This window comes from Pinus tabuliformis, chromosome 7 (genome assembly GCF_031772625.1).
Source record: "Pinus tabuliformis cultivar Carrire ecotype Pingquan chromosome 7, CPIR1, whole genome shotgun sequence".
NCBI lineage: Eukaryota > Viridiplantae > Streptophyta > Pinopsida > Pinales > Pinaceae > Pinus > Pinus tabuliformis.
This window is the reverse complement of record NC_142293.1, coordinates 670,731,098-670,744,451: the sequence shown is the minus strand read 5'-3', so window position 1 is coordinate 670,744,451 and position 13,354 is coordinate 670,731,098. Positions and strand designations below refer to the sequence as shown.

General features: G+C 38.6%; 1 pseudogene; it reads right to left on the bottom strand.

Moving 5' to 3' along the window:
* Window positions 1-234: 234 nt before the first annotated feature.
* LOC149249242 (pyrophosphate-energized vacuolar membrane proton pump 1 pseudogene) lies at window positions 235-1,365 on the bottom strand (annotated as a pseudogene).
* Window positions 1,366-13,354: the final 11,989 nt, after the last annotated feature.

The following is a 13,354-nucleotide window of genomic DNA, read 5'->3' as shown; positions in this document are numbered from 1 at the left end:
CTCCTTGAACTGCGCTGCCTGAAAGCTGACGAATCCAACACAAATGGCAAGTCTAATGTATTATAAAAGCACACACGTACAATGAACTGCCCGAGAATAGATATTGCATGCCAAAGCTGGATGGGAAAAAGTGTTTCCAAGCCTTTAAATCACTGTTTTTCCATTGGTTAACCTTGATTCATGTTTCTGTTCCTAACATGACAATACTTTCCGACTGCGGCAACTTTCTTTTCTTCATAAAATGCTTACTGCAATAGCAAATATGGGAATAATAACAGATTTGTATCCCAAAGCCAACCCAAATATAACATTAGTTGCTGCTCCAGTCCTGCATGAATCAGAAACATCTTGGACAGGGCTGTAAGCATTACTAGTGTAGTACTCAGTGACAAAACCAATAACAAGGCCAGACCACAAACCAATAGCACCACAGAAGAAAAGCTCCCAGTTCTTTACAACCTTCTGGGCACCAAAATTGAAGATAGTGAAGGATGAAGGCAATGCAACTAGGCTTACAGCAGCAATGCCAATAGTCATCACTACTGTGGAGATAATAAGTTGCTTTTTCAATGCAGGCTCAATGTCCTTCACAGCCTTGATCTCAAATATGTTAGTTGCAAACAGAGTTGTGATTAAGCAAGCAATGATACCCATTGAACTAATAAGCAAGGGATAACACATGGCAGTAAGATCATGAGAGTTTCCAAATGATGATATGGATGCAACAACCAAAGCTGCACAGGAAGATTCAGCATAGGACCCAAATAGATCTGATCCCATACCAGCGATATCTCCAACATTGTCACCAACATTATCAGCAATGACAGCTGGGTTGCGTGGATCGTCTTCAGGAATGTTCCTCTCAACCTTGCCAACAAGATCAACACCTACATCTGCTGCTTTGGTGTAAATACCACCACCTACGCTGCCAAACAGAGCCATGGAAGAACCGCCAAGACCATATTTGAAGATGTTGAAATAAGTTTTGCTAACAATTTCATATATTTTTCTCCAAGATGTTCTGCTAATTCTCGTTTATCTCCATCTTGAGACAAGACAAACAATTGTTCCACAGCATGAGCTCGAATTTCAGAGTATGTAACTTCACAAAAAGGGAAGCAATACCTGAATTTGAATACACTTCGAGTGAATCATGTTGCAAGTGCAAGTTGACCAACAGCTAAACGCTTAGATTTCTGCGTGATTTTTGGAGTGAGGTGGCAGAGACATGTGTTGGCCATGCAGACAGTTAGGCTATCGTGAACTACATGTTCTACTTATGAACCGTATGTTTTCTTCTTGATCCGCTGCACTGGAGTTCAAGCAGCTAACTCTAACTGTCCGTTTTTTGACTTTCACGTGCATGGCTGACTCCTGCATGCTGCGTGACTTGCTAGAGAACTGGACATCAAGTGAACCTTCCTAAATTCATGGCTTAATTCCATCACTCCATTTGTTCATGCAGTTCTTGAATTAGATTCATGCAATAGAGGAATAGGTTTTGTCACGTACCTGAAGCCAAACGGCTGCCTGTGAAGCTTCTTGCTGCTGCATGCTTTGATTCTGCTGCTGCATGCTTGGATCCTTTGATTGCATGAGGCTTGGCTAATGATGTTTGATTGCTTTTCCTTGTGCAGGTGTCCTCTGGCCGGATCTGAGCTGCATGCAATCGTTTCCACGTTCAACTCTGCCCGTTCAAGCTGCTGCTGCTGCATGGTCACAAAACCAGAACTTCTTTTTCCCATTTCTCCCAAATGGTAGATCGGATTGATCTGAAACTCGGTGAGCATGTTCCTACCATCATTATGCATCTCCCATAGCAAATTCATGATCAATGGATGCACGGATTTCGAGAAAAATGGAAAATGGCTGAAGATTTCAGAGCTTGATTTCTCGGAAACCGTGCATCGGAATCGGCTGAAACTGCTTGGGTAGGCTACTATCACCCATGTGCATCTCCCCATGAAACAGGTTTTGAAACGGATGCACGGTTATGGAGAAAATGCAAAAATGGCTGATGGTGATGGAGGCTGATTTCTTGGAAACCGTGCACCGGAATTGCATGAAACTGCTCAGGCATGTTGTCATCAACCTTGTACAATTCCCCATAAAACAGTTTGTCAAATGGATGCATGGTTTTCAAGTTATGGCAAAAACAAATTCTGCTCTATGTGTTTTTGCTTCAAGGCACTTTGCATTTTGGTTGCATGGTATGACAAAATGAATTTTGGCTGTGATGCAGGTATGGAGATGATGGAGGAGGAGTTGGAAGATTGCAGGAGGACTTCTGAACCTTTGAGGAAGCTACCATGCTTGCCAAACCACTTTTTGAAATGCATGCCTAGTTTCCCACAATTTCTACTGGAAGTTCTTGTAGAAGCACAACGAGAAGCACAAGGAGGTCAAAAAAATGATGGATAAAGGCACGGGATGGACACACAAGTGCTTGTAGGCCTGATCAACAGATTCCCACCATCAGATTCACTTTTGAAATTGGATTTGGCTCGTCCAAAGTTTCTACAGGATGCTTCCTGTAGAAGGCACAAGGAAAAGTCCTTTGACCTTGATTTGAGTGCTCCTCCTGTCATGAAACGTCCTTCTTTAACCTGCAATGTCATTGCTACAACATGAAATTATTCAATGGAGATTAGCTTTATTTTTCTTTTTCTTTTTCTCTCTTTTTTTTTTTTGAAAAACAACTAGGGCGCCTCATGGAGGTTTTCACCCTAATTGCCTGCCCTGAGCGCCTCCAAGGAAGGTTTTCACCCAGGGATCTTATTCCATTTTCTCTCTCTTTTTTTTTCTCAACCCATTGACCGCCTCATGGAGGTTTTCAATCAATGGGCCAATCTAAGGCGCCTCCGAGGAGGTTTTCACCTTAGATTTTTATTTTTTCTTCTTATTTTCATTTTTTCTCTTTTTTTTTTTTTCTCTACCCTACCCTACTTGAAAAACAAAATCATTTTCAAGTATAAGAATACTTCCAATGGAGCCATGTGCACATCGAGATTAGAGAAAAAATGATGTGAAGGCTCGAAATGCATTCTTGGACAAGTATCCAGATCTCAGAGACCAAATGATCTGATCTTGAAGGGGTCAAACATAGCTGAGGAAGAGAGTACTGCTGCAACTTAGTGACCTTTTGAAACCATATCTCAATATAGCTTTGATATCCTTGGTTCTTTTGCTGATCTGGATCATTCTTCATGTCACCTCCTATCATGACCTTCTGATCTTCCTCTTTTTGTTGATCTTTCTCTTGAATACATGGAAGATTTGATGGTAACCATGAAGGAACTCTCTCGATCTCTGATTCTGATCTCTTCTCTTCATCAAGTGCAGCCCATGGTTCTTTGATCTCCTCTTTGGAATCTTCTTTTGCTGGATGTGATCCTTCAATGCTTTCAAGATGATCTCCTTTTTGCAACACTCTTCCTGAGCTTCGGTGAAGATCATTGGGCTCAAGAGGAGTTGTTTGGATATGTTGTGCCTCAGATTTGCAATGGGGTTGAGCTACTCCATTGTGTGGTTTTGGAAATGGTACGGGTAGTTGAGTGGAGGTGTGAAATTGAGATGGAGATGGGTGGCATTGTGGTTGGGTAGGCATTTGGGGTTTCCTTGGTGGAGGAGGAGGCGATGGTTGTGGATGAGCAGGTGGTGGAGGAAAATGAGCGGGATGAGAGTTGTACTGGAGCCTCCACTCCTGATAAGGTGCATTCCACTGAGGCTGTGGCTGAGCATAAGAGTGAAACGAATGAGCAGCTGGTTGGGCATAATATGGATCTGTGAAGGAATAAGGAGGAGGTGTGAACCAGGAAGGATGAGCAGGGGGACCCCAAGAAGGCATGAAGGTGGCTTGGTAAGGGTCATAATAGGTCTCGGGTGTCCCTTGTAGTTCCTGCTGGTAGGGTATGGGTCCATGTGGCCTCCTTTGGTTCATATAACAGAGTGATTCAGTGTCTCCCTTGGCTCTTTGATATGTAGCTTTGATTCTGGGCAAGGAAGGGCACTGATCTGTAGGATGGTATTCTTCACAGATGAAACACACTTCTAGAGAGTGCATTGGACATTCGTTCCTAGGATGCTTTCTAGTGCACCTAGGACAAAAAATGGCCAAAGCCCTCTTGGCTTCTTCTTGCTTCTTTTGGATCCGCAAGGTATCCAGTTGCATGGCAAGAAACTGCCTCATATCACTCTTGAAACCTTCTATCTGATCTTCGAATTCATCTTTGGACAAGGTACTGCTCCAAACATTTCTGCTTGTAGCCATTTTCTTCAGAGGAATGTTTTCTTCTTCTTCTCCCCTAGAGGTTCTTTAAATATGCCTTGATGTCCACCCAGGGGTTCTTTCATCACAGCCATCGAAGAAGAACGTTGGCTGTGTGAAGCAGTGGGGGTGTTGTGCAATCATTTTTCTAACTTATCTCTACTCCTACAAAGCATGAAATGAAATCTTTTTGGTTGATTTTTTTGTTTTTTCTACTTCTACCTGCAAAACTAAAATAGATTGAACTGCAACTAACTATCTTGCTGAAATGAAAATGCGGAATTGAAATGAAAGCAGGAAAGGACTAATCTATTTTGCTCAAATGAAATTGCAGGAATGAAATGCTAGGCTACGCTTGCAAAATTGAAATGCTAATCTACGCTTGCAGAAATGAAATTGCGGAATTGAAATGCTAATCTATGAAAGCAGGAAATGTCTATGCTACTTTTGCAGAATGGAAATGAAATAAACTACTTAGCAGAAAGTTGTAGTAGAAAATAGAAGAATAGCAACAATCACAAATACTCTGACGCGTCCCCGGCAACGGCGCCAAAAAGATGGTGGGCTCCAGTATTGTAGCAATAATGCTACAACTCCTGGAGCTTCCTATCTCTAATTTTATCAACCCGGTAGTTCGTACAAACTTGGAAGCGACGATGCTGTATGCACAAGTACTAGCTCTTGTCGCAGCTGTCACTTGGTCAGCTGGCACAAGTCCGCTAGGGCTCAAGCCAACTTCTATATGCTCACAGAAGAAGCTTTATGAATGATGGACGAAAGCTAACTCAAAGGAGACTAGTCGATTTGCAAAAAGAAACTGAAAGCCAACAAAGCATGAAAACCCTAGTAAACCCTAATTTGACTAGCTAGGCCCTTACAATGAAAAACTGTGAATGAAACCACTACCAATAATGCCATTACTTGTAGTGAACTGAAATACATGCATCTAAGCTACTTGCATCTGAAAAGACATGTTTTTGTATTTTTTCATTAAGTGGTTGGATTGATTGTGATTTTGTTCTTATTAGGGTTTGGTTGTGCAGAGGTGGTGCATAGGGAAGGAAAGCTTGGGAAAGGCCAGGGAGGCTAGGAGAGGTCCCAAGGGATCCTTAGCATCAGTCCACAGAGGTTCCTCATGTTCAAATGCTCAGCAACCGACTGTGTGGGCTCCTACAGGATGTCTGCAGGGGATCCTACAGGAAACTCAAGAATTTCTACAGGAAGGTCTGTGGTTGGAGTTTTGGGTGATGGAGGAGTGGAGGAAGTGTATGGGTGAATAGGTAGGATGGAAATGAGGTGGTAATAGCTCAGCAACAGTGAGGTGAGGAGATGAGGGTGAGTGTAGAGGAAGATTTGTCTTAGAGGAAACTTATGCCAACAGCTTATTAAAACCAATGAACAACAATGTAAAAGTTATTAACTTATGCCAACAGCTTATTTAAACCAATGAACAGCAATGTATTCGTGAAGGAAACTGATATATGGTACTGAAGTAATGAAGCATTCCAAGAAATTGACACTCATGGACACTTCTATCAATCACCAAGACTGCGTTCAAGAGAGCATTAACATGTAAGCAAACGTTTTTGAATGGGCAGCACAGTCTGCGATCCCTGCCTCTAGAAAGAGGTGGATCATGAGCATACAGTCAGCCTGTTCTTTTTTAACTGTTATTCACTCTAATCTACTCAGCCTACTTCCAAACAACTACAGCAATTATAACTGATAAAACCAATCTGTTTAACTTCTACAGGAAATCCAAATCAGCAACTGTTTAACCACTACAGGAAATCTAAATCAGCAGCTATACTCGAATGCATGTAAAGGAAAATAGAAACGAAATGCTAAAGGAACAATATTGATACAAAGGAAGGAGGCCCGAGCTCTCAGGTTGGGCCCAACCCCGAGAGCTTTAGGCTCCTTTAAAAACTCGGAATTTGATCCAAAACTGCTTGCTTTTATTCATAATCAAAAGTCTAATGTCATGCCAAAACTGGCTTACAAAGAGCAAAAACCAAATTGACTAACTAGCTAACCCAAAAATGACTAACTGAAATGAGGTCTTAAGCCCTCTTATTTATACAATTTGAGGACCCAACAGTCCTCCTAAAATTTAGGGACTTGGCTGCCCAAGACTTGTAGTTGACAGCAGTCCAACTTGACTTGCTTGGATGCCCTTGAGCTGATTGATTTGGTGGCCTTTGAACTCCGAGATGATGGTGGAGAATTCGAGGTAAGGGCCCATAAATGAGGGGGACACCTTCCTACAAATCCTCTAGCTTGTTCTCCCACGAATTTGGCTGCCAAGTGCTCATTAAGACCTTCCATTTTGTCTCCAAGTTGACCAAAAAGGCTACACAAAGCACCCATTAGACTTGTTGGCATAATGACTAACCAAATTCACTCTATTAACATAAAAATAATCAAAAACATGCAATAAACAAATGGGAATGGTGGACTAAGCCAAATTAGGAGGTTGAATGAGCCCAAATAATTGTACATTTTTGGGGCTCATCAACAACTATAGAAACCCTATTTTTCAAATAACATTATTCACCTTGCCAACATCGTTTGAAGCATTAGAATCATCAAATAATTTTAAATGCCTTCCCTAATAGTCTACAACTTACAAATACATATACCCTACTCTCTTTTCAAAAGTAGGTATATTCTGGGCCAATACAGGAACCATACAAGAATTGTACAAAATCTATATGATTACAACAAAAATTCAACGTCAATACGTAACACAAGTCAACACAATGCAACATGTTATGTTAGTCCTCTTGAATAATAACACATTATCAACTAAGTTTTGTCAAACAAAAAATATATCAAAAGTGTCAATGATATATATAAAAACACTCAAACCAATTTCTAGATGACACTTGTAGATTTGTAAGTCTTGACATCCTTCTTGAAAGCACATTCAAAAATTTTCATGGTTAAATGATCAATACTAGTTTTGCAAATGAAAGGAACACAATTGAATTTTTACCACTTGGATTCTTAGGCTTCAATAATTGTTCCTCACAACCATGAACATAGAACCATCTATGATGAAATCATAGTTCCAAAACTATGCAGAGAGTATGGTCTCTGAGATATTCGCAAACTATAGAGAATTTTTATCAAGTGCGGCATGAACAATTTCCCATGAGATTTACACAAATATAGGTTGTGCAACGCCTTGCCTTATTGTATTCACTATATTGATTTTTGTAGTGTTTTCATTTAAAATTATAGAAGAGATCACAAATGGCATGCATGGTTTCCATTGTTAGCTCCCTTGTTTTTTTTATAGATGACAAAACTTAAGTATTTTCATACATGAAAATAAATAAAAACAATGTGCTCGGCTTTTTACAGCAACACAATGATTTAGTTGCCACGCGCACTCTACTATAGCATGGCCTCTCCACAAATGACTCTAGCAGTCACTTTCAACAATGACATGCTTAGATGCAAAAAAATTATACACAGAAAAAAGGGGCATCTATTGTTGTGAAAGAGGATGGCTTGGCTTATGGGAGGGGCATTGTTGCAAATACCCTTGAAGAATCATATGATGTATTTGATAGTAGGCTTTTAAAAGGATGTCTTAGGTCAGTTGGTCATTAGATTATTGTGAGGTTGTTACTTGAAGGAGAGGGAGCTTCATTTTTTTCTCTTATTGATCGTGAAAATGCTCTTCCTCTAATTTAGGCATAGGATCATACATGTGTGAGTGAAGGAGGTATAGGTCCAAATACATGAGGAATCGGGGCATATTAACCGACTCTAACCTTGACATAGGAAGTTGAGTCATTGGTGATGAAATCGATTGTTATTCCAACTGTGAAACAAATAGAGGCAGAAGGAGGTTGTATGTTTGTAGGGGTACTCTATGTTGATTTAATCATAAATTCCAAATCTGGTTTACCAAAACTCCTTCAATGCAATGTTTGATTTGGAGATCCCTATTGTCACATCAGTGTGCCTTATTTTCTTTTTTGTTTGTCTAAGGCATCGTTGACAGATTGTGTTGCAAACTACTGTATAGATTCAATGTGATAGGAAACAAGAAATGCCAATAAGGAAATAGATATATGGTTTTTTTATGTTTGAATCCTCTTTGAATAATGTCTTTTCTTGAAATTACACAAAGTACATTATTTCATCACAATAAATGGAGAAAGCGAAGTTTCTTTTTGTGTGTCTTATGAGTTACAACCATTCAAGAAGTTTAATTTATCCATGGCCCCAATATGTCTATAAATTATTGGTGCTAAAGCTAAAGTGTAATGGTCTCTAATTCTTTACTTGAAGGTTTGACAACTCTTCATTTGATTTATGTCCACAACTATGCTACTCTAGTATCAGTTCATTAAAAAATGGATATTACCTTAGATGCATGGCCCTAATTTTAGGCAGTCGCGGGAACGGTAAGTAAGTGATGAATGCTATGAAAGAAATTATCTATTAGGCTTTTCACAGGGGTCAAAAACAGATACTGGAAATATGTATTGGTTGGAAATTAGCTACCCCAACATGTCTGCAATCGTAAGCTCAATGCAATGATTTATGGAAGAAAAAAATTCTCACAATGGAAAGTTGTTGAGTCTTAGAAAAAAAGAGAGGCTTGATTGATGTTTTTGTTTATTTTAAGAATACAGACCTTGAAACTCATCAAAGCAAGTTCTGTTGTGTTAAGCAGAGACAAAACAAGTTCTGTTGTGTTAAGTAGAGACAAGTAAAATAAACTGACTTTATATTATTTCACAGTATTGATTTACATAATTCTTTATCAAGATGAGATAATATACAGTAGGATGATCAAATTTATTTTGACTAAAGTACTTTAGTCTATAGCAGTTTCCCCATTTCCATAGGTACCATACCCTCCATCCAACAGTAGTAGCTTCCAGCAGTAGGGTCAGTAACATAGCCATTGGCTTACCCATAAGCAGCGTCCCTGTGGTTGATTCCTACTAAATAAGCAAGAGTAGTAGATTGAGCATTAGATTTAGAGGTAGATTATGGAGTAGACTAGTAAGGGAAATATGTGCATAGTTTTTTATCTAGAAGTTGATCCAACAGAAGTAAGGGGTGGTGGAGGGAGTAGATCCAAATCTAGATGCAATTAATACGTTGAACCAGGAAGCTTATTTTGGTTCTTTCCTGAAAGAGGAGCCTGTGCTAGTACTTCATTTAGGAGCTGATTTCAATCAATCACTCTTACTCTTTTGCACATTGAATAATTCAAGCTTTGTAGGGTTCAATTGTGGGACTCCAGCATTTTGGAGGCTGAGGCACAGTTTTGGTGCAATTTCTCCTTCACTCAAGAGAAAACACCCCCCCAAGCTCGATATCCCAAAGTCTCCTAGAGAAGTCTTGATTGGAGAAAATGCTTTCACCATTTCCTTCCAAACAATTAAAATTCCTCTGAATATCTCTACATCTATTTTAATCCAATATTCTACTAATATTGGGGCTATTGGTGAGCATTATTTTCCCCATAGATATTCATTGTGCAACATTGTCCATAGGCTCTATGCTACTAGGGCCATTCTGAACAAGTGAATGCTCCTTTTCTCTTTTTCCTATCCAAAGGAAATTTTTGTGTCTTCTCTAGGATTCCTTTAATGGGCTATGGATAACCAATATATGAATATTCCCTTTAATTGGTTTTACTTGGCGATGAGCCTCCCTTCACTAGACAACCACCTATAGCACTAGATGTAATCTATTTTTTCATAGAGCCAAAACCAATGTCTATGATTAAAATCATTCATTTTTGAATGAAAACCTAAATATTTAATTCCATTGTCACAAGGAACAGGGGTAGAGGGAGGTACTCACATTCTAATCCTTCTTCCACTCCCGAGCAATTAAAATATTCACTAAATTCCTGTAATTTTGTTGCACACATCTAGGATTTCCTTGTGCTTTCTAGCTTCTCTCTCAATCCCTAATCCGAACAGAATAATGTCATATACAAATAACATGTGTGGAAAATATATGGAGTTTCCCTTTTTTATCCCTTTGATGGAACCTTCTCTCTTGCTGGTTGTTATCATTTTACTTATTCCTGCAACCAAACAGAAGAATCTAGAAGTTGATCGATTTATTAGAATAGCAAAGGAAGCCAAGGATAAGCACCCCTTGATCCAGTTCACCACTAGAATTCCCATTCCTATACTAATCAAAATCATCTTAAGATAGAATATTAATTTGGTATAAGTGAGCATACAATCCACAATCTGGGTAGAAGATACCAGTAAATTAACCTAAAGATAATGGAGGATCTGGTATAAGTGAGCATACAATCCACAATATTCTAAAGACTATGGAAGATCTGGACCTAGATGTAACCTAAGACCTAGAAGAGATGGTTCCCAAAGGGAGAAAGAAGGGGTAGAAGGAGGTTTGGCAAAGGAAAATGATTAGGGATCATTAGTGGGTTGGAAATCCTATCTTATCCTAGCAAAGAAGAAATTCATTAAAGAATAAAAGAATATGACAATAAAGGGGTCCTCAAAGTAGGGGAAATCTCATAGAAGGTTGAAGCATGATAATTCTATCATTAAATTAGCCCTGAAAAGGTGCTTTGCCAAATACAATCCAGATGTCATTTTTCTTTCAGGAAAATGTCTAGGAAGGAAAGAACGCAGAGGCTTTACTATCAACAGTTCTAAATGATGCTACCTTACCCTAGCAAAGAAGAAATCCATTAAGGAGGTTAAGGAAGGAATGAAAATGATGATGAAAGGACCCTTAGAGCAGGAAAAGCCTCATAGAAGATGAAACCATGATAATTTTGTCATTTAGTCTGAGAGGGGTGGGGGGTACCCACAAAATCTGTTTTTCCAAATACAATCCAGATGTCATTTTTCTTCATGAAACTATGTGTGAAGGGGAAGAACACAAAGGCTTTACTATCAACAATTCTAAAGTTTGGTCTTTTAATTCAGTAGATTGTGAGGAAAGATCAAATAAGAATATTACTTGCTAGAAAGATACAATTGATCTCATTAATGCATCTTTGTTGCTTACAGGTGTCAAAATAGATCTAAAATATAAAGAAGGTGGGGAGGATTTCTTTATATTTACTTTGTATGGGCCATATGATGGTAGGAAAACATTTTAAAAAATTGACAAGATCAGAGAGCATAATATAATATTGGGACTTGAATTTAACTTGAAAATGAAAGGTGGGGGAACTTGGGGAGAAGGAGTTAGGAAAGAATCAAGATCCCCTCACTAGTTATGTTGTCCAATTGTTTGAAGACCTCATTCTGTGTAATACTAAAACTAATGAGATAGTTCCAACTTGGAGAAATTTCAGAAGTGGAATAGATGGAGTGTCAAAATGACTGACCAAATTCCTAGTTTCAGAAAGTGTTCTAGAAGATTCAGATGGGTTGAAGTCATGGGTTGGAGATGGAGGTGGCTCTGACCATATTATCTATACTGCAAATAAAGCTAGGTCACTACAAATTTAATCATGGTTGGTTAGAAGAAGAGGGGTACAGAAGCCTAGTAACCCTGAATTGGAATAAATTTGACACAAATACATGAGAAACAATGATGATTCAATTGGAAGAAAATTTGAAGAGAGTCAAGAGTAGTCATAGAATGGGAAAAAAGTAAAGCCTAGGCAACTCAAAATGATTTAGGTAGGACTAACAAAAAATTTAAACTAATGCATGACGTAACTAAAGAAGGAATCTTCTCAGAACCTCAACTAAGATCAAATTCTCTTGACCATTGCTACCAACAATGACATGAAGTGATGTCCCCTTCACCTGCATTTGCAAGTGGAAGAGGCACTCACCTTCCCCAAGCTCCTTTAGTGACCTTTTCAATGGTGATTGTGACATTGGATTCTATGTTGATGATCCATTTTATTTTCCTATCCATGGGATCTAGTGGCCTTCACACTAAATCAAGTTTGAGGCTTTAAGCTCATCTAATAAACATGGTTCAGAATAACTGTTTCGTTGTTGTGCCAAGGGATTTTATGGGTGTTGCACCATTTTCCCATGTCCTTTGACTTCCACATTTTCTCTACATTTTGCCTTCATTAGTTATCTTGAGATAGGTTTGCACACTAGTGACTAAGATATCCAAGAAAAATCCAATGCCGTAACTTTTCTCTTCTTGCTCTGTTTCAAGTCTTCTTTAACTCATTGGAAAGAGGAATTGCACATTAAACTAGATGCTCAATCATTGGGCATCAAAACCTCAAAAAGTGAGTGGGAAGGCCCCAAAATATGTATCAACCATATATGACCCAAAAACTACCAATATCAAGACCATTTTTTAGATGGCCCTAAATGGGCACTCAGGTCATGGAAAGGAAGAGGAAAACCATTCTTCTAATAGATTCCTCTAGACACAATGTATTTGGGATGCTTTAAAGGGAAATTTGATCAAATGTATAGAAGATTAGTAGATATTTTAAAGAAGACTTTACATTTATTACTCTAAAGAAATTAGGTTCGTAAGAAATTGCAAAGCTATGAAATCACTTGATTTCACAAACCTCTAGCAAGGTGTGGGGTTATAATCCTACATATTGAATGGTTTTTAAAACATGTACTCTACAGTTTTCATGCAAACTCAAAAGGAATAGGAGAAATCTTACAGAAAAATAAAAGATAAATATATACCAATAAAAGAGAGTAAGAAAAACAAAAAAGAGAAGGTAGCTTATAAATGAAGCATAAAGGTGATTTCCCTTTGCACAAGGGAGAGAACAATGACATTGACAGGAACAATTTCCAATTCATGTGTTTGATCTCTTCCTGATACATGCAACTAGATCAATTTTTTCCACATTGGATAGTGAAACAAGTTCCCCTTTTGGACCATCCTGAAATCTATTTAATAGAACTCTCCCAAATTCAAAGGGGCATTCCATCATAACAGAAACTTCTAAGAAACATGATGCAACTTTTTTCGCAGCATAAAATGGCACAGTAACTGAACCATATTTTACTCCACCATTTCCTTCAAATTCATTGACATCTATTTGGTTATATTGTACCGAGTCTCCCAAAACCATCAACAACCAAATTATGTGTTCAGTAGTTACATTGTGCA